Source organism: Amphibalanus amphitrite, unplaced genomic scaffold (genome assembly GCF_019059575.1).
Source record: "Amphibalanus amphitrite isolate SeventyFive unplaced genomic scaffold, NRLGWU_Aamphi_draft 000632F_arrow, whole genome shotgun sequence".
NCBI classification, from domain to species: domain Eukaryota; kingdom Metazoa; phylum Arthropoda; class Thecostraca; order Balanomorpha; family Balanidae; genus Amphibalanus; species Amphibalanus amphitrite.
Window position 1 is genome coordinate 232,949 of NW_024882126.1, and position 22,762 is coordinate 255,710.

A 22,762-nucleotide genomic window follows, 5' to 3' on the forward strand; every position below is an offset into this window, starting at 1 on the left:
GTTCATGCTGATTTTTATAGGGCATATTGAAAAGACTCGCTTTGCACGTTTCACGCTTGCTCGTAATGAAAAAGTTGCTGGATGCCTCTGGAATTTGCATGGGTGCCAACGGCTGCGGAGGACAGGGGAACGCGTCCATCAGTTTGAGTTTATGGACGTTGATGGACGTCCCTGAAATTTTAACCAATTTTGTTTTTGTTTTTGTCTCGATTTTTTTTTATCTCTGATCAGGTTTGCGAAAACGAAGTGGCCGAAATCCGAGGAGAAATCGGATTTTGGGGGTAGGGTTAGGTTTTGGACCTCTGGGACCTTGGCCCCCCCACTTTCGAAAACGTTCCTACGCCTATGAGAAAAATGTAAAGGAAACGATCTTAACGATAATGATGGCTGGACGCTTGTCAAAAAGAAGAAAGCTAACAAACGGAAAAGTCGTTTTGCAACCGGAGCTGTGATGATTGGCGGAGAAAATGTAAGACGAGTCAGCATGGCAGCAAATGAAGAGTTCATATTTGAAAAGAATGTCATATTCGCTTCAGCCAAGGAAGTTGACAGCGCTGATGTCAGGAACCATCTTCCTGCTGCCATCAACAAAACGAGCGCCGAACAAGTAGACGTTGTAATCCACTATGGCGAAGAGGCGGTTACTCGATCCACTGTCGATGGCGTGCTGAGGGCTTCGCACATGTGATCAGCACTGCTAAGAAACAAGGTGCCACACGAGATGCATTTGTGTGTTCCGTCCTGGAGAGACGTGATGTGGAACATGAAGTAGCCGATGCAGCGCGGCTTGTAAATGAACAGCTAGGAGAGCTGTGCGCGGCGTACGGGGCAAGATACCTGGATCTGCGCGACCGTCTAAATGAATGTGCGCATGGTGGAATTAACCGTACAGGCTACCTGTATACCAGAGATGGAGCCAGAAATGTATCTCAGCTCATCATGAGTGAGGTCGCAGGTTTTTTAGACTAGTCACCTCTGAAAACTGGGCCGGCCGAGAAGACCACCAGTACGCCTGTTGAACCAAACAGTCACGGCTTATGCCCTCGCTCCCTTGGAGGACGCAATGGATCGTTAGAACATCGATCGCTTCAATCCAATCCGAAAGAGGCCCAATTTTCTCACTGCTAATGTAAATGGCATATGTGCAAACACAAAGCAGACTGAGCTTGCATTACTGTTGCACCGATATAACATAGATGTAGCCGTGATCACAGAGACGCACCTGGATCACAACATACCTGACGCACAAATAGAACAAACTGGATACAAGACCATCCGCCGGGACCGAAACTTCACCGCCACAAGAGTAAGGGAGGTGGTTTGATCCTATACATGAAGAACGCCATGCAGTACGTGGAGCATGGAGTTCGTGTTCCTGATGACGTTGAAGTCTGCTGGTGTGTCCTGAAGCCATCGCGTCCAAACAGCATAATTGTGGCAGGCGTTTACCTCCCGCCAAACGCCCATGCAATGCACCAGCGGATGTTAGCTGACCATCTGATAGGAACAGTCGCACTGAAAACAAATTGATCCGGCGACAGCGGGTAAAACCTGCATTTGAAGGATACCCCTATCCACCACCATTTTTGACCACTCTGGAGCGGATACGAAATATACGTGCCTCGCGGATACTGTTTATCTGTTGACAGCGGGTTAATCCGTATAGATTACCCGATCAAGGAGGGTTACTCGAATCTAAATATCCGCTACTGCCGGGTACCTCGATCCGTTGACGCGGAGTAAAATCCGCATCTGAAGGGTACCCCTATCCACCACCATTTTTGACCACCCTACACCGGGTATCAAATATACGCCACTGACTGATACTTATTACCCGTTTACTGCAGGTTAATTGGTGCAATCTATAATTTTCGTTAACTTTGAGCATCCAATTCCCCCTTCCCATGCATTCGGTTGCTGTCACATTCGTAAGCACTTAAATATGGTCTTATTTATTTATTTAGTTAGACGTACAACAATATCCACACACATGAATTATACGAGCTAAATATGAGTTAAGGTCATAAGGCCCCGGTGCCTTGCGCCATGCACCACTCCTCCACCGGTCGTTTTGTGTCTGTCAACGTCTCTCCACTTGGCTTTCAGTGGTCGAAACCTCCCATTTCGATTCGTACGCCTGAAAAAATAGCCCGTATCATAAACCATTCCCACATACATGCAAAACCGAATTGTGCATTGTCATCTGAGCTTTCGCCTTACTGGATTCGCCGCACGATATGACCTGTGGCCACAGAGAAAAACGATTACGAGTCCACGTGGTCACCCAATAGGTAGGTACCTATATCTACACGAGATGCATTGCAATAATCATTTGGCCCTAAGTGAAAGGGTACACTCACTCTGTATATCGCTCCGGGTTAAAAAGTTAGTTTTGGAGAGCGTCCTTACCTCTATCCGCGAAATTCAGCAGCCAGAAGTCCACAGCAGACGCAGTACCACAGCCAAACCACAGCGCCGTCAACACAGTCAGGAAGATGGCGTCGCACGAGATTCGTTGCCGGAGGTGCACCGCCGGCAACGCGCATGCGCGGGAAGTGTATCCGCAGTTGGCGGGTGAATGAATCCACCAGGCAAACTTGACAACCCGGTGTGAGGGAGTACGTGACACTTATCCGCGCTATACATATATAATGAATCCGCCTGGCGAGAGTAACCGATACCTATCAGTCCCGGATTTTCCCCGCTATCCGCCACCGTCGGCTAGCAACTACACGTAAAAAGTGTATCAAGCCCCTGTCAGCGCGGATTTATCTGTTCTTTCCAGATATCGCAAGCAGGTACCCTATCTACTCGCATGGTTCTACCCGCACTTGAGTGATTAACCCGGACGTATCTTACACTTAATTAAAGGATAACCCGCCACAGCCCGGCCAATTTGTTTTCAGTGCGACCAAGGCCCTAAATACAAGGTTGCACGGACTTTTTCTACTAAACCTGCCAGAATATAGTTTCACGGTTGATTATTTAAGCAATTATTCAATCAAAATTTCTTTATTATTATCTCGTAATCATTTATAAGCAATTTTATAAATCAACTTTCAATTTGCTCGCCTTTTACTAGCAAAATAACTTTTCTAGTATTGGGTCAACATAGTGGTGTAGCAGTAGGAACCACATCTGGCAAAACCCCAATATCTACATACAGCAGAAAAGCAGCCACCAGGTGTCGCTACAGTCGCAGCACAGATGTTGCGCGCGTCGCCAATCGCCTAACTACCGATTTCCATAAGGATGCATATGTACAGATATGTAACGGAAAGTCGCCCTTAAGGATTACGCTTGCACCCTTTGCTTATCAGGTCGATGGTTGGAAACTGGGAGGGTCTCGGCTATTTTCGACCACGGATATACCTTTATCACATGATGAGGAACATGCTGATAAGCATTTTATGTGTCATAACAGCACAGAAGTATTTTTAATCATTTTTCAAAAATAGCCGTTCTGCCGTATCTTTCAGTGCAAGGTGTCGTCAGTCATCCCCGACGTGACGTCACGCCGGGGATTTCCAGATTTTCCTACTAGACTTCGACGCCCCCTCAGTCGACTATCTTCGCTCACTGAGACCAAAGGCATACACGGTTTTATTAGGAGATTTTAATACTGTTTTCGATGTCGGCTCACTAACCAAACAGCTCTCTTTACATCAGATTGTAACAGAGCCGACAAGGGGCACGTCTATCCTAGATATGATAGTAACAGATATCAATTCACAAAATATGCCGATTAAAGCAGCAGCGGTTGGAACATTGGACCCCAAGACGGTGCTCTGGATTAATTCTGATGCAAAACATAAAACATATGAATGTCGGACGGGTTAGGCCTATTAAGGAATCTTGTATCAGACGATTCGGACAGTGGATCTGTGAACAAGATTGGCAAGATATAGGTACAAAAGACATAGGCAAAGCCGCGGAACTGTCGGAAGAGAGGTTGTTGACAGCATACGAACACTTCTTCCCACTTATAAGCTATAAATGCAAAAGTGATGAACCACCATGGATTACAAAGCGCCTAAGGGAGCTCATTAACCGCCGAAATAGAGCACAAAGTCGCCACCAGTATGACAAGCTAAAAAGACTTGAGTCTGTCAGGAATGAGATCGTCTGCAAAAGAGCGATGGTACAAACGGCAGATGAACAAAATTGCATCCGATAGAAACGCAAACTGGTATAAGCAAGTTGCAAAACTCACTAACCGCATGCCAAAACCTTTGAACCTAGATTTTTCTTCTGAAAACAATTGTGAGGTCGATTTGGCGAACCTCGTAACAATCATTTCGCACAAGTATGTACGACGTACGGGCCCATGCAGACTGATGAACTCCCCTGCTACCTGCCCGCAAATGATATCCCATTTGAAATTCAGCCATGGCAAGTTGCACGCATCTTATCTCGTCTCAGGGAGAATATGGCAGTGCCTGCTGGACATCTTCCGATACGGCTCCTTAAAGGGACCCTCCCACCTTAACATTAGTTTTGAGTTGAGATAGCCAAATTGGTGGCCATGACCTGCAAATACCGGTTTGGACACTCACAACATCGAAAAATGCTTTAATTCGAAGATATGGAATTTCAAACTTGCAGTTTTCGGATTCTAAGGGGCTAATGCATTGGAATGCCCCCTTAGAATTTGTGACGTCAGCGGAGATCTAACGGTTTTTAACCCTCGCCCGTATTGGTGTTTTTCCAGCCGCGAACGTATAAGGGAGGGGGGTCCGTTGGACCCCCCCCCCTTGCCGTTTCGCCCCTGATCGAGCTAGAGCTTCGCGGAAAAAACGAGCGTGTTGCCCGTGACGAGAGGAAGCCGATGATACCCAATTTTAAGGTCCTAGGTCATTGGTTGACCTTGCAGGTCAGGTCAATGACCCCAAAGGCGGGAAAATCGGACCCTGTTAGAACGTCGTAAAGTGTGGCTGCTATGGGGTTTTTCGGGGTGCTGATCACGAATATCATGTTAGTTTTGATCACAGATGATGTCTTCATGTATTTAGGCCAGGTCGGGTCAGGTCAGGTCAGGTCAACCAGTAAGGGTATTCGTAGTAGGTGGCAACCGCCTCTGACAGCTTCGTAACATGTTACGAAGGCACCAAAACTAGTTCGTAAATGTTAATATGGTTGCTAAATTCGAATTCAGCTCCAAAAACTGGCCTAGAAACATGAAAAACTCGAAAAAGTGAACCGAGGTCATCAAAGGTCAATGACCTGACCTGACCTTCAGGTGACCTTGACACCCACCCTAATGCATGGGAGCAACATCATATCACATGTTTGAACGCTTGAAACCACGAAAAGACTGCAAACGCGCGGCTAATGCGAGCCGACATACGCCGAATCGCGATTCCAGCCAAACATGGTCTCGAAAAGTAGGTCACAGGTCAAAGGTCATTTGGGTCAGGGTCATGAAATTTTCAGGGTAGGTGTGAAATTGATGGACGCGAGGGTACTGAAAGTTTCGTCGCGATCGGCCGCTTTTTACGCGAGTTATTCGCGAAAAACCAACGTGCATAAAGTTGCATTATATTCACATTCAGATTCGCGTGCACATTCGCGGACCCCTCAGATTTGGCTCAAAATCGCACAGCTTATAGATTTTGAGCTCCTGATTGCGAAAATCATGTTTTTATTTCACGCCGTCAAGTGGTTCTCAAAATATTCACATTTGTATTACTGCTAACATATTCTGGACCGTAACTCTTATTGGAAAAATCGGACCCCTCCAAATTTTTCAAAAACTCCTGAATTGATGTAAACATAAGCGCTGATCCCAAAAAACTAATTTGTACTTAACGCCGTCCCATAGTTTTCTCAGGATGAGCATCTAAAGTTCAAGGTCGTTCAAGGTCATGTACCTTGTCTCACCTTTTGGCGCTATTTGACACGTGACAGCTTTATATTTATGATGGACATTCGCACTTCCTCCTACAAAGACAATATACTGAAATCCAAGGGGCGTTCCTGTACCAAAATGTAAAAAAAGCGTCAAAACCTCTTTCATACAGCTAACAGTTAAATACAGGGGATATTCGAATTTGCCACACATAAAGCAAATTTGTCGGACATGGTCGGACCCCTCCGATATCGTTCAAAATCTCAGGAATGATGCTCCTTGATCTCCTGAACATGAAAATGGTACTCCCTTTGAACGCCGTCAAGAACTTTTCCAGATATACGCATCCATGCACATTCAAATTACATAGGTGTTGCAAATGGACGTTCGGCGGACCCCTCCGATTTCGTTCAAAATCTCAGGAATGATGCTCCTTGACCTTCTGAACATGAAAATGGCACTCCCTTTGAACGCCGTCAAGAACTTTTCCAGATATAAGCATCCATGCACATTCAAATTGCATAGGTGTTGCATATGCACGTTCGGCGGACCCCTCCGATTCCGTTCAAAATCTCAAGAATGATGCTCCTTGACCTCCTGAACATGAAAATGGCACTCCCTTTGAACGCCGTCAAGAACTTTTCCACATATACGCATCCATGCACATTCAAATTGCATAGGTGTTGCATATGCAGTATGCACGTTCGGCGGACCCCTCCGATTTCGTTCAAAATCTCAGGAATGATGCTCCTTGACCTCCTGAGCATGAAAATAGTACTCCCTTTGAACGCCGTCAAGAACTTTTCCAGATATACGCATCCATGCACATTCAAATTGCATAGGTGATGCATATGCACGTTCGGCGGACCCCTCCGATTTCGTTCAAAATCTCAGGAATGATGCTCCTTGACCTCCTGAACATGAAAATGGTACTCCCTTTGAACGCCGTCAAGAACTTTTCCAGATATACGCATCCATGCACATTCAAATTGCATAGGTGTTGCATATGCACGTTCGGCGGACCCCTCCGATTTCGTTCAAAATCTCAGGAATGATGCTCCTTGATCTCCTGAACATGAAAATGGTACTCCCTTTGAACGCCGTCAAGAACTTTTCCAGATATGCGCATCAATGCACATTCAAATTGCATAGGTGTTGCATATGCACGTTCGGCGGACCCCTCCGATTTCGTTCAAAATTTCAGGAATGATGCTCCTTGACCTTCTGAACATGAAAGTGGTACTCCCTTTGAACGCCGTCAATAACTTTTCCAGATATACGCATCCATGCACATTCAAATTGCATAGGTGTTGCATATGCACGTTCGGCGGACCCCTCCGATTTCGTTCAAAATCTCAGGAATGATGCTCCTTGACCTCCTGAGCATGAAAATAGTACTCCCTTCGAACGCCGTCAAGAACTTTTCCAGATATACGCATACATGCACATTCAAATTGCATAGGTGATGCATATGCACGTTCGGCGGACCCCTCCGATTTCGTTCAAAATCTCAGGAATGATGCTCCGTGATCTCCTGAACATGAAAATGGTACTCCCTTTGAACGCCGTCAAGAACTTTTCCAGATATGCGCATCAATGCACATTCAAATTGCATAGGTGTTGCATATGCACGTTCGGCGGACCCCTCCGATTTCGTTCAAAATGTCAGGAATGATGCTCCTTGACCTCCTGAACATGAAAATGGTACTCCCTTTGAACGCCGTCTAGAACTTTTACAGATATACGCATCCATGCACATTCAAATTGCATAGGTGTTGCATATGCACGTTCGGCGGACCCCTCCGATTTCGTTCAAAATCTCAGGAATGATGCTCCTTGACCTCCTGAACATGAAAATGGCACTCCCTTTGAACGCCGTCAAGAACTTTTCCAGATATACGCATCCATGGACATTCAAATTGCATAGGTGTTGCATATGCACGTTCGGCGGACCCCTCCGATTCCGTTCAAAATCTCAGGAATGATGCTCCTTGACCTCCTGAACATGAAAATGGCACTCCCTTTGAACGCCGTCAAGAACTTTTCCAGATATATGCATCCAAGCACATTCAAAATGCATAGGTGTTGCATATGCACGTTCGGCGGACCCCTCCGATTTCGTTCAAAATCTCAGGAATGATGCTCCTTGACCTCCTGAACATGAAAATAGTACTCCCTTTGAACGCCGTCAAGAACTTTTCGTGATATACGCATCCATGCACATTCAAATTGCATAAGTGATGCATATGCACGTTCGGCGGACCCCTCCGATTTCGTTCAAAATCTCAGGAATGATGCTCCTTGATCTCCTGAACATGAAAATGGTACTCCCTTTGAACGCCGTCAAGAACTTTTCCAGATATGCGCATCCATGCACATTCAAATTGCATAGGTGATGCATATGCACGTTCGGCAGACCCCTCCGATTTCGTTCAAAAACTCAGGAATGATGCTCCTTGATCTCCTGAACATGAAAATGGTACTCCCTTTGAACGCCGTCAAGAACTTTTCCAGATATGCGCATCAATGCACATTCAAATTGCATAGGTGTTGCATATGCAGTATGCACGTTCGGCGGACCCCTCCGATTTCGTTCAAAATCTCAGGAATGATGCTCCTTGACCTCCTGAACATGAAAATGGTACTCCCTTTGAACGCCGTCAAGAACTTTTCCAGATATACGCATCCATGCACATTCAAATTGCACAGGTGTTGCATATGCACGTTCGGCGGACCCCTCCGATTTCGTTCAAAATCTCAGGAATGATGCTCCTTGACCTCCTGAACATGAAAATGGCACTCCCTTTGAACGCCGTCAAGAACTTTTCCAGATATACGCATCCATGGACATTCAAATTGCATAGGTGTTGCATATGCACGTTCGGTGGACCCCTCCGATTCCGTTCAAAATCTCAGGAATGATGCTCCTTGACCTCCTGAACATGAAAATGGCACTCCCTTTGAACGCCGTCAAGAACTTTTCCAGATATACGCATCCATGCACATTCAAATTGCATAGGTGTTGCATATGCACGTTCGGCGGACCCCTCCGATTTCGTTCAAAATCTCAGGAATGATGCTCCTTGACCTCCTGAACATGAAAATAGTACTCCCTTTGAACGCCGTCAAGAACTTTTCGTGATATACGCATCCATGCACATTCAAATTGCATAAGTGATGCATATGATTATGCACGTTCGTCGGACCCCTCCGATTTCGTTCAAAATCTCAGGAATGATGCTCCTTGATCTCCTGAACATGAAAATGGTACTCCCTTTGAACGCCGTCAAGAACTTTTCCAGATATGCGCATCCATGCACATTCAAATTGCATAGGTGTTGCATATGCACGTTCGGCGGACCCCTCCGATTTCGTTCAAAATTTCAGGAATGATGCTCCTTGACCTCCTGAACATGAAAATAGTACTCCCTTAGAACGCCGTCAAGAACTTTTCGTGATATACGCATCCATGCACATTCAAATTGCATAAGTTATGCATATGCATTATGCACGTTCGGCGGACCCCTCCGATTTTGTTCAAAATCTCAGGAATGATGCTCCTTGATCTCCTGAACATGAAAATGGTACTCCCTTTGAACGCCGTCAAGAACTTTTCCAGATATGCGCATCAATGCACATTCAAATTGCATAGGTGTTGCATATGCACGTTCGGCGGACCCCTCCGATTTCGTTCAAAATTTCAGAAATGATGCTCCTTGACCTCCTGAACATGAAAATGGTACTCCCTTTGAATGCCGTCAATAACTTTTCCAGATATACGCATCCATGCACATTCAAATTGCATAGGTGTTGCATATGGACGTTCGGCGGACCCCTCCGATTTCGTTCAAAATTTCAGGAATGATGCTCCTTGACCTCCTGAACATAAAAATGGCACTCCCTTTGAACGCCGTCAAGAACTTTTCCAGATAAACGCATCCATGCACATTCAAATTGCACAGGTGATGCATATGCACGTTCGGCGGACCCCTCCGCTTTCGTTCAAAATCTCAGGAATGATGCTCCTTGACTTCCTGAACATGAAAATGGCACTCCCTTTGAACGCCGTCAAGAACTTTTCCAGATATACGCATCCATGCACATTCAAATTGCATAGGTGTTGCATATGGACGTTCGGCGGACCCCTCCGATTTCGTTCAAAATTTCAGGAATGATGCTCCTTGACCTCCTGAACATAAAAATGGCACTCCCTTTGAACGCCGTCAAGAACTTTTCCAGATAAACGCATCCATGCACATTCAAATTGCACAGGTGTTGCATATGCACGTTCGGCGGACCCCTCCAATTTCGTTCAAAATCTCAGGAATGATGCTCCTTGACTTCCTGAACATGAAAATAGTACTCCCTTTGAACGCCGTCAACAACTTTTCTAGGTATACGCATCCAAGCACATTCAAATTGCAATTTGAATGTGCATGAATGCGTATATCTGGAAAAGTTCTTGACGGCGTTCAAAGGGAGTACCATTTTCATGTTCAGGAGGTCAAGGAGCATATTTCCTGAGATTTTGAACGAAATTGGAGGGGTCCGCCGAACGTGCATATGCAACACCTGTGCAATTTGAATGTGCATGGATGCGTATATCTGGAAAAGTTCTTGACGGCGTTCAAAGGGAGTACCATTTTCATGTTCAGGAGGTCAAGGAGCATCATTCCTGAGATTTTGAACGAAATCGGAGGGGTCCGCCGAACGTGCATATGCAACACCTATGCAATTTGAATGTGCATTGATGCGCATATCTGTAAAAGTTCTTGACGGCGTTCAAAGGGAGTACCATTTTCATGTTCAGGAGATCAAGGAGCATCATTCCTGAGATTTTGAACGAAATCGGAGGGGTCCGCCGAACGTGCATATGCAACACCTATGCAATTTGAATGTGCATGGATGCGTATATCTGGAAACGTTCTTGACGGCGTTCAAAGGGAGTACCATTTTCATGTTCAGGAGGTCAAGGAGCATCATTCCTGACATTTTGAACGAAATCGGAGGGGTCCGCCGAACGTGCATATGCAACACCTATGCAATTTGAATGTGCATTGATGCGCATATCTGGAAAAGTTATTGACGGCGTTCAAAGGGAGTACCATTTTCATGTTCAGGAGATCAAGGAGCATCATTCCTGAGATTTTGAACGAAATCGGAGGGGTCCGCCGAACGTGCATAGGCAACACCTATGCAATTTGAATGTGCATGGATGCGTATATCTGGAAAAGTTCTTGACGGCGTTCAAAGGGAGTGCCATTTTCATGTTCAGGAGGTCAAGGAGCATCATTCCTGAGATTTTGAACGAAATCGGAGGGGTCCGCCGAACGTGCATATGCAACACCTATGCAATTTGAATGTGCATGGATGCGTATATCTGGAAAAGTTCTTGACGGCGTTCAAAGGGAGTACTATTTTCATGTTCAGGAGGTCAAGGAGCATCATTCCTGAGATTTTGAACGAAATCGGAGGGGTCCGCCGAACGTGCATATGCAACACCTATGCAATTTGAATGTGCATGGATGCGTATATCTGGAAAAGTTCTTGACGGCGTTGAAAGGGAGAGTGCCATTTTCATGTTCAGGAGGTCAAGGAGCATCATTCCTGAGATTTTGAACGGAATCGGAGGGGTCCGCCGAACGTGCATAGGCAACACCTATGCAATTGGAATGTGCATGGATGCGTATATCTGGAAAAGTTCTTGACGGCGTTCAAAGGGAGTGCCATTTTCATGTTCAGGAGGTCAAGGAGCATCATTCCTGAGATTTTGAACGAATTCGGAGGGGTCCGCCGAACGTCCATATGCAACACCTATGTAATTTGAATGTGCATGGATGCGTATATCTGGAAAAGTTCTTGACGGCGTTCAAAGGGAGTGCCATTTTCATGTTCAGGAGGTCAAGGAGCATCATTCCTGAGATTTTGAACGAAATCGGAGGGGTCCGCCGAACGTGCATATGCAACACCTATGCAATTTGAATGTGCATGGATGCGTATATCTGGATAAGTTCTTGACGGCGTTCAAAGGGAGTACCATTTTCATGTTCAGGAGGTCAAGGAGCATCATTCCTGAGATTTTGAACGAAATCGAAGGGGTCCGACCATGTCCGAGAAATTTGCTTTATGTGTGGCAAATTCGAATATCCCTTGTATTTAACTGTTAGCTGTATGAAAGAGGTTTTGACGCTTTTTTTACATTTTGGTACAGCAACGCCCCTTTGATTTCAGTATATTGTTTTTGTAGGAGGTAGTGCGAATATCCATCATAAATATAAAGCTGTCACGTCTCAAATAGCGATAAAAGGTGAGAAAAGGTACATGACCTTGAACGACCTTGAACTTTAGATGCTTATCCTGAGAAAACTATTGGACGGCGTTAAGTACAAATTAGTTTTTTGGGATCAGCGCTTATGTTTACATCAACTCAGGAGTTTTTGAAAAATTTGGAGGGGTCCGATTTTTCCAATAAGGGTTACGGTCCAGAATATGTTAGCAGTAATACAAATGTGAATATTTTGAGAACCACTTGACGGCGTGAAATAAAAACATGATTTTCGCAATCAGGAGCTCAAAATCTATAAGCTGTGCAATTTTGAGCCAAATCTGAGGGGTCCGCGAATGTGCACGCGAATCTGAATGTGAATATAATGCAACTTTATGCACGTGAAAAACCATGGGGGGGGTCCGTTCGACCCCCCCCCCTATACGGGCGAGGGTTAAATCTTAGACTAAAACCATCGTTAACACGTGGTGGTATACGCTGCTTTGCGCGCAACGTCTGCCGCACTTTAGGGTTGCCAAATTATTGCTTCCAAATAAAGTCGCTAGTAACAGGGGAGATCCCAAAAAGTAAACAAAAGTAAAAGCCTAATATCTTGAAAACCAGTGAATATTTTTTCGGCGAAACTTGGTAGATATTCGTTTTCGCTCTTTCTGAACCAAGGGACATCACTTTCATGCCAATTCATTAACTTTTTTAAAGGTGGGAGGGTCCCTTTAAGCAATTTTCTGTTGAGCTCGCCACTCCCTTCGCCTACATATTCAATGGCTCCTTGAAGCAGGGCATAGTGCCCATGATATGGAAGAGAGCCACTATCACACCGATTGCCAAAAATGCAGGCCCATGTCACCAGGGCCTATTTTAAGACAATTGGACTGGGGTGGACAGGCAGTGGTGGCGCCCCTGTCTCTTGTGTCGGCGCCCCCCCCCCCCCCGAAATGCTGCTGTGCGCAGCATTTCGACCGTACTTTTATACCGTACTGTGACGTTTTATCGATTTGACTCATTCACCCGTGTGCGTGTATGTTCCACCCCGAACTTTTTATAACTTTGTATCTTTGACGAGAGGTGATAATAGCCACAAGCACTGTGGATCGCCTTAATAAATATCTATGTCTATTTCTATGTATGTCTATATTTCGCCTGTGAATGACAAATGATAAGGACATCTTGTTCCGCTCGTTTTCAATCGAATGACTGAATCCTGTCTTATAACCAAACGGAATCGGCACACACAACCGGTACCAAGACATATGCACCCACAGTTCAGACAGCGCCAGAACGGAAGAAGCCCTGGGCGAACTCCTGGTTGGCGTATATCTTAGGATTTGGGCTGCCCCAGCGCCGATCCTTCTTCTGGAGGAAGTGGGCGACAGCTGGCCTCGGATCGTAATGCCCGACGCCCACCCCGTTCATGGACACCAGCATGCGGCTGAGAACCGTGTCCATGTTGGTGTTCAGACGGTGTGGAGACTTGATCTGGTTGTAGTGAGACACGGCTCTCTCCGTTCCCATACTGTGCGGGGTGAGACTCATGAAGGCGGCCAGCAGCTTCTGACAGGTTCCTGAGCTGTTTTTAACCAAGGCTCGCAGTTTAGCACCGTTGGTGACACACCCATTCCTGGCCTCACACATGCGACGCCAGTCGTCAGCCACAGCGACTGCAAATGTCGATACAGCCTCATCTCCGAACAGTGTGGATACCAGTTCGCGGCCCTCCCGCACAAACTCGCCCACAGACTCCGCTGTCAGTAGCGCCACTAGCACCTGTACCTGTGCTTCCTGTTCGATGTTAAGTCGTTCGTCAAGGAAGTTTTTGGTCGCTGCCACGATCTCGGTTCGGATGGCGTCCATAGAACGGCACGAGTTTGTCACGTATTTGTTCTTCATGCTCCGATGGCCTCTGCCTTCTCCAGTTCCGGTCATCACTTCGCCTGTGCTGCTTGACACTACAGTCTCTTTTTTGCCGCCTGGGACTGGGGCGTTCTCCATCAGTGTCAGGTAGTTTGTTGTCCCATCCCGTGCCTCCATGACATCAGGGATGGTCAGTTCGTTCTCCTGGAGTCGCTTCTGAAGGTGTGAAACTGAGAACATCACGTCCGCCATGATCGCCGTCAAGTGGTGGGCCCTTCCTCCTTCCTCCCACTTTGCCAGGTACCCTTCAGCTTCTGCCTTGGCCCTTCTATCATTCGACAACGCGGCGCTTCTCCACACCTGCCGACATGCAGGTAGGTTTGCCATGACGGCATTGATGAGGCCGAGCAAGTGCTCGGCGAAGCGCACCTCAAAGTACGCCGGAAATGCGTACTTCGCTCCCGCCTTTTTTAACATCTTGGTCCTCGATTTGGAGGAGCGGAAGTACGACGCAACACTCAGCACATCAGCCTTCCAATGCCGAATTTCTGGGACGGTGTTCTCTGCATTCTCGACTGCCAGATCCGAGCGGTGACAGACACACCACATTACCAGTAGCTTACGCTTTACGTGGTCTTCCAGACGTTTCCACAGACCGCTGGATCGGCCAGTGTTGGCGGCTTCCCCATCCGTGGTTATGCCCACCAGCTTCGTAACGTCAACCTTGACACGCTCCAGGGTAACGGTTGTAGCCTCCAGCAGACCCTCTGCTCCGCCGTTCTCAGATTCTACAACACCTAGGAAGACGTTGCTGAGGCTGCCGCTCTCCGCGACAGTACGAGCTGTCACAAACTTTGTATCCAGCTGCATCCGATCAATGCTTCCATCCACTTGGATGCTGAAGCAGATGGCTTTGTCTAAGGTGGTCGCCAGCTTTTCTGCCTCCACCGCCGCAACCGACTGCAACATGTCACGGTATACGGCCGGGTAGCGGTAGTGCAATTCTGCTGCAGAGGGGCTTGTCGGTGTGAACGTACATCCCCAGCCGTTGTCTGCCATTGCAGCCAGCAGCCTGTCGCTGTGCACGGCAGCCAGTGAACGACAAAGCCAAGACCATGCCGACGGCGTTTCTATCATAGAGTCACTGTATACATCTACAGCCAATTTGATAAGCGTTTGAACCGTGGCTGCTTCGTGGCGCTTGAGGGTTTTGAGCCACGGGTGCTTGTCACTCTGGCACTTCCACATCTCCTCCAACTTCTGTGCTTCAATTGCAGCCTGGTGCGGACGACCGAGGAGGTGGTCCACAACTCGGCGAAGCTTTTCTGCGCCTTCTGCAAGCATCCCAGATGCCGCATACACGACGCCGTTTACAGACGCTTTGGTCGCCGCTTCCTCTTGGCTCCGGCATACCTCGCAGCTGACGTAAGTCCTGCTTTTGCCGCCTTTATGCCTTCGGCTCTCTTTTCGCAGTACACTGCAGTTAGATGTCAGCCAACCCAGGTCTAGCTTGTGCCCCTTGTACCATTTCGACCCCGAGGTCGACGGCTGCTCAGCCATAGCGGCAGGAGAGGTCGACGGCTGCTCGGGCACAGCGGCAGGGTAGGTCGACGGCCGCTCGGACACAGCGACAGAAGAGTTCGACGGCCGCTCGGCCACAGCGGTAGGAGAGGTCGACGGCTGCTCGGCCAAAGTGGCAGAAGAATTCGACGGCCGCTCAGTCCCAGCGGTAGGAGAGGTCGACGGGCGTTCGGCAACAGCGGTACGTGAGGTCGACGATCGTTCGGCCACAGTGGCAGGAGAGGTCGACGGCTGCTCGGCCAAAGCGGCAGAAGAGTTCGACGGCTGCTCGGACACAGCGGCAGGGTAGGTCGACGGCTGCTCGGACACAGCGGCAGGAGAGGTCGACAGCCGCTCGGCCGCAGCGGTAGGAGAGGTTGACGGCTGCTCGGCCGCAGGATCATCAGGCTCACTGGTGATCGGTTCCTCTTGGTGCATTACAGCACACGGGGTGGGGACGCTGGAAATGCAAATCAATGGTCATGCTCAGCCTCTCCGCAAATTCGCATCTAGAGGAAGAGATACAGGGATGACGTGCTTAAATACAGTCCTGACTCAATTTTTGGCAATTCTAGACCACGTAGCGCAAAACAAAGACCATCATTAGACTTGCCGTGACAAGCTACATCGAATCAATACCCATTTTATGCAAAATATCAATTTTGAAATTTGACCTTTCTTGACCTGACATTGACCTGACCTCCACCAGGAAGTGACCTAAACCGTTACTGATGGTCTTATAACCAACACCATTGAGTTGGAAATGAAAAATTGGCCATAAAACATGCATCGCACAGCCCTAGTAAAATTGGGTTCATGTGCTGACCCTTGGTGACCTGACCTTTGACCTGACCTGGTATTATCGGTGACCTCTAATAGCAACATATGTACTAGGCAACTGACGCCCTATCGCTGATTTTCGATAAAATGCGTTTTACTCGATGCTATAGCGCATTCCTTAGAACAGTGGTCGGCAGGTCATTCGGGGTCGTGCCCCCTTTTTAGGCGCCAGGCAGGGCCATTACCCCCACCTACCAGACCCCATTGCTGACACAACCAAGTTTAGGTACTGAAATTCCATGCATCTGGAACTCTTTGGGTATTTCTGCATTTCCGATGCATCAAATTTAAAACATGACACTTCCTCCACAAAACATTTAATATATCCCATTTAACCCTCGTACATAAAGGGGCGGCCGGTGGTTTTTCGTAAAAGCTCACGTAAAAGCCGTTGGATCACGACCAAATTGTACCCTCGAGCCAATCATTTTGTTTTCTTTACCTGCCCGGGAAAACCTGAGGCCAGTTTTACCAACAGAAAAATAACCGCCAGCCGGAGTTTTTGCCTAAAAACCGCTTCACATACCGTAAGCGCGATGAGCATGTAAGTGGATAGGGTTTTACCGTTTACGCTCCGTATGTGAAGCGGTCTTTAGGCGCAAAACTCCGGCAGGCAGCTATTTTTCTGTCGGCAAAACTGGCCTCTGGACCCATAATGATCATTGGCTGATGAGCTTTTTCTGTAGATCATCTTGAGCCATAAAATCTCACTTCAAGAAGTTATAGCGGGTCCCGATTTTCTCGACACTTGTCTTTGACCTCCTGAATGAGACGAAATGACAAAGGACTTTAAAAATGGGCAGCAGCGGCTTCCTATAGTCACGGGTAATACGCTCGTTTTTTATGCACAGCTCCATCTCAGAGTCCGAGAGGCCGCGGGGGTCCGATCGACTCCTCCCCCTTACGTTAGCGGCTGTGGAAACGCCAACAGACGGGCGACGGTTAAAAATTGCAGCTGCTTTTGTACGACTGTACGGAGCCGCAGTGAGATGGTGGGGCTAGCAGCTACGTGAAAATTGGTATCTAATCAATGTGTGCTATGCCTTTGACCTAGGCTAATCTTTGAACCCTGGGATGCAACGATGGTTCCATCAATGAGCCACTAACTCTAAAAAGCTAGGTTTTCTCAGAATCCCTCATTACCCCCACCGAAAGGGCTCCATTACCCCCAAAGGGGGCATACCCCACCATTTGCCGACCCCTGCCTTAGAAGATCCGTAAACGGCAAAACATTTTATCTTTGACCTGACCTGTGACGACATCAGTGACTCTGAGGTCAATGAAATTGGATTTCCCACGACAAATTTGATAGGGCTTTCGAACGCCGTTTGAAATTTGCGGATCCGTCCAGTAGTTTCGGAGATACGAGAGGGGGGGGGGGGGCTAAAAATAGCACCCCCCCCCCCAACAGGTCGCGTTATAAACAGTCCCCACCAGGGCGCGGGTTAACGACGTTAATCATCTTTGTTTCAACGCCGCCTTTTTCATTTCCGTGCCGACAAGGCAAAAACATCGTAAATTGCAGCCGGGGCCCCAACATGCATTTCAGAACGACGTATTGACATTATTCAGTGACCCGACCTGACCTAAAATTTCGCCGGGTCTCAAGAGGTGCAATATTGAGAAAAAGTTCACTAATAGCAACTTACCAAGTGGCCAGGTCACTGCGCCAGCGGTTTTCCAGCTACATATAAAAACGAGGAGTGAGTCGACTCCACCCCCCGAACTGGAAGAGTTAGCCAGCTCCGTGCCAGGGGGGAGGGGACATTGACTTAGGTTAGATAGGTACGTACATGCCTACTCGTATATTATTCACAAGGACAATTATCGGTTCACAAAATGACCCCTGTACCGTGTACCATGGCGTGGTTATTGTCTGAGTCTGATTAACAGCACCTGGCTATTGACTTACCCAAAATAGTCGGTGATCGATTTTGAGGATCGAGCAGCGAGGTCTCGCCTTTTTCTTTGGGCCCGGGATTGGGCCCCAGACCTTTTTCTTTTGTTGTCTCCCGCTCCTTCCATAGTTCACACTCTAATATCAATTGCTGTGTAGCGAGTATTGCAGAGTAGGACTTCAATAACCGCCGGACTGACCATAGATTATAGAACCAAGGCAATCCCGCTCCGCCAGGCGCCACCAACCACCCAACCACAACGGAAAAGTACCTAAACATTCAGCTGATTCCTTGAGTGCAGCTGATTGATGGGTTGCCATGACAACCTAGCTGCCAAATCAATTGGAAGCACACAGGAAAAAAGTTCTTTCAGAGCGCGCAAATCTTCATCATAATATTTTCTCACCGTGAATTCGCATTTCAAATCAATTTAAAGTTTGCGTTAAACACTCAGATCGCCACGGCTAAGGATGCAAGAAACGAGGAAGCAGGGAAAGAGACACCCTAGCTTGAGCTCATTCTCCCAAGCGCCTAACCGCCGCTGGGCTGGGCTGGGGCCCCTAGCAGAGGTGAAGCGTCCCAGGAGAGATTGTGGTTCTAATCTTGACCCACCAACTTCACCCCATTGTTGATTGTAGATGTAGATAATTGATAAATCTAAATATCTCGCCATGCCACTGCCTCGAGACGCTCTCCAGATTTTGAAGCGCTTATGGCTCTGCATGGGCGTAGGAACCTCAGGAAAAGTGGGGGGGGGGGGGGGCCAGCGAAACTTCAATGTCACTTTGTGGGAGCCCTAATACCCCAATGAAGAAAATCTTTGCAGTTTTGTGCTCATCTCACCTTGCTAAACCTTTTCCTGCTCTTCGTTTTGTATTTAAATCAAAAATAAAGATTTTACATTAAAAAATGGCTGAAAAGTGGGGGGGCCATGGCCCCCCGGCCCCCCCTGTTCCTACGCCTATGTGGCTCTGTAATGCCCAGAAAGATGCATTGGTGACCAGGGTTGTAAAGTGTATATTGCTTTTTGTCATTGATGCGCGTGCACCCGTTTTGATAGGGTGCCCCATTTGTGACAAGGCGCCCTGATAGTGGGAAGCGCTCCAATAGTGGTGGGCGCCCCAGTAAAGGTAGAGCGCCGCAGTGATAGTAGGGTGTCCTAGTAGTTAAGTGCGCTCCACTATCGGCAGGGCGCCCCAGGAGTGACACGGAACTAAATTGTGAAAGGGCGCCCAAGGAGTGGGATGTTGTCCTAGGAGTAGTTGGGCGCCCCACATGGTGATGGGCGCCCCAGCCGTGTCAGGGCGCCCAGTGATGGTAGGGCGCCTCGTGGCGGTAGGGTGCACCAGAAACTTAGGGCGCCACAGCACCAGCGGAACGTCACAGTAGTGTTACGACGCTCCAGTAGTGGTACGGCGTCCCATTTCTGATAGGGTGCCCAAAGGTGGTTGGCGCCCCAGTAGTGGTGTGGCGCCCCAATCGTGTCTGGGCGCCCCAATGTTGATACGGCTCTTCAGTCGTGGTAGGCGCCCAAGTGCTGTTAGGGCGCCCCATCGCCGGTAGTGTGTCCCAATCGAAGTAGGGCGCCACAGTTGCGGCAGGGCGCCCCCAGTAGTGAGAGCGCACCACATTGGTGGTGGTGGCGCATCAGTGAGCCATTTTCCCCCTGTCAAGCTGAGTTGCGCCCCAAGAATGTGTCGCCTCCGTGATTGTCGGCAGCCAATATCTGTAGGCGAACTTTTGGGCTGTTTTTCACTGGGGTGGCAAAGTAAGAGGACTGGGGTGGAAAACCGCACCACTGGGGTGGGTTTTGCCACCCCAGTTAACATGTTAAAATAGGCCCTGCATGTCACTCCACTTTTGATGACATCCACAGGGGAGCACTGCCGCTTCAACCCTATGGGCCGTAGTGTCTAACGGTGGCGGCCATATTGCGCAGACCAGGAACCGGCTGCAGCCTGTGTTGAGGAATAGGGAATTCGGGACCTCGATTTACGTTTGCGGCCGCTGTATCCGTTACGATCAAGTTACGTAGATACGGAGCCCGGCATCTTACGCAGAATTGAGTGGGGAACACGATCGTATCTTCAGAATTCCTCAAATTCACTCGCCAGACCTACATTTGCCCCGGCAAAGGGGGTTGATTGAACCCACCTCGCTAATGCGCCGCTAATTAAACTAGAATTAAGCGGTAAAGTGGTCGTATGTGGCAAAATATAATGCAGAGTGACTTGTAGGAACCCGCTTTAAAGGTCTCAGGTCAACCGGTGACCTCTGAGGTCAGGTCAAGTGATCTAAGACACGGGTTCGGTTTTTGGTAAATAACTTCGCCAAAAATGGCCGTAGAGCCGCGATTTTGGCATCATCGTGTTCAGCTAGCTCAGGCGCATTGAGTGATATACATTTTGTTCGGGTCAGGTTAACTTAGGGTGTTGACCTCAGGTCAAGGTCAGGTCGGCACCCCCAGGTCACGAAGCTGGTCGAAAGAGGTCATGTCGCATATCATTCGATTCGGCAGGTCTTTCTGAGTGCATTGGTGGCATTCCCGACTCGCTACCTCAATTTGATCGGGAGTTATTGAAGAAAAAATGTGACTCTTCTGACGTCACAAATGACGTGACGCAAGGGCAACAATGCAAATATGAAGCATAGAACCTTGCAAGGAGTGCATGAAATAATCATGCTTCTATATGCTTGAGATAGTTTCAGATCATTCTCGGCGCCAAAATAGCAATTTTCATATTTCCCCATTGACTTATAAGGGTTTAAACTTTAACGTATTAGTTCCTTGTATCCGAGGATTTTTTTTTAGGATTTCATCTTGTTCTCCACTCAATTCTGCGTAAGATGCCGGGTTCCGTGTCCACATAGCTTGAACGTAACGGATGCAGCGACCGCAAACGTAAATCGAGGTCCCGAATTCCCTATTCTCCAACACAGGCGGCGGCCGCTTTCTGGTCTGCGCAACATGGCGGCACCGTTGGACACCATCTGGTGGCCGATGCGCCTTCCACATTACAGAGTTCAGTGATGACATCATAAGGGGGCCTCAGGACAATAATGGCGTGGTGCGCCACAATCGCTTCAAAGCTACTTGCCAGCAGTTGCCATTTTTGAAAATATTATTTGAAGTAAAGTTACAAGTAATAAAAATATTTTATTAAAGTTGTTCATTAAATCGATACCATATCTAAAAACTTACTGAAAAATGATTTATTCATAGTAAAAATATAAGCTCTATGCGTTTTTACGTTGCTTTTCTGCAACTGTAGAGGATTTTTAAATCGTCTATATCTTCAAAACCGGCCATTTCTTAGCATATTGCTGCTCTTTTTTATCGCTAGAAAATTAGTTGGAATTTCCAATGACATCAACGGTTGAGCGATATGCGTAGAGTGTCACCAACGATCTTCAAATGAAGTAAGTCATTTTTACGTTGTAAAGGAATGGAGTACCCCTTGCGAGCATCAGGGGTGACGTCACTCAGGATCTGTCTCTGATTGGTCGGCGGGGAAGTGACTGTACCTTCTATAGATGGCCTTGCAAAAATGCTTGTTTGAAAATTGGACAAGCACTGAGCGCTACTCGCGAGAGTGCACTCCTGTTTTGCTACGTGTTCATGATCACAGTATACCTCTCATTGACGTGCGCCGAAAAGGCCCGCTCAAAATCTTTGATGCGTTGTCTCCTGGGGCCTACAAAATCCACAGTAAAGGCTCCCTGGCGGCTGGGGCGTCAGCTCAGCGTTGTCCCCTCCAGGGCATGGTGTGTCAAAAGTGGAAATAGCCGGTGCGCCGTCTGGCAACCCGGCAGCCCGCCGCCATAGGGAAATTCATGCTTTTTGTCGTCTTTTTGCTCCTTATGAGTCACTTGATCTAATTAGAGCTTAACTAGGAACGAGGCGGGTCACTTGGACGTATTCGGGAGCCGAATACGGTGTTTTGGAGCCAATACCTGGGAAACCCTACCCGCCCAATGCGAGTTTTTAACCCTATTCCTGGCGGGGGGGGGGCCTCAGGAGCCCCCCCCCCCTGAGGTTTTTTGGTTATATCTCCCAAACACGTTGAGCTAGGAAGCTCAAATTTTCTGACTTTTCTTAAAAGGCTTCTACGCAACATGTCTGAAAATTTTGAGTTGATCTGACCTCAGGTCAGGTCACCAGAGGCGGTTTGGTGACGCTACCTCAGAAAAGTTTGCAATCACGCCAGAGCTAGAGTTTTTGACCGATCAATTTCTTCTCTTCAGGGTTTAGTTAGGGTACCAGTATGTGTAATTTGTATATCTCGGAATTTTGATATCGGTGACCTAAGGTCAGGTCAATTTCGCGACCTCCCCATTATAAGTCAATGGGGGAAAAATCAACTCCCTGTTTTTACCACTAAAACGGGTCGGAATGGCCCCATATACGATACATGACTTCATATACGATCAACCTTCACTACCTTGAGGTCTGTTTTGCTGTTGGGCAGCTGTGAGGTC

General features: G+C 47.8%; 1 long non-coding RNA gene across 1 annotated transcript; it reads right to left on the minus strand.

Annotated features, from left to right (window-relative positions):
* Nucleotides 1-1,941: 1,941 nt before the first annotated feature.
* LOC122363646 lies at nt 1,942-2,884 on the minus strand. Its single transcript, XR_006253400.1, has 2 exons — nt 2,410-2,884; nt 1,942-2,137 (listed from the first exon to the last, which is right to left on the minus strand). It is a non-coding gene; the product is annotated as an uncharacterized LOC122363646 (long non-coding RNA).
* Between the last annotated feature and the right edge of the window lie 19,878 nt (nt 2,885-22,762).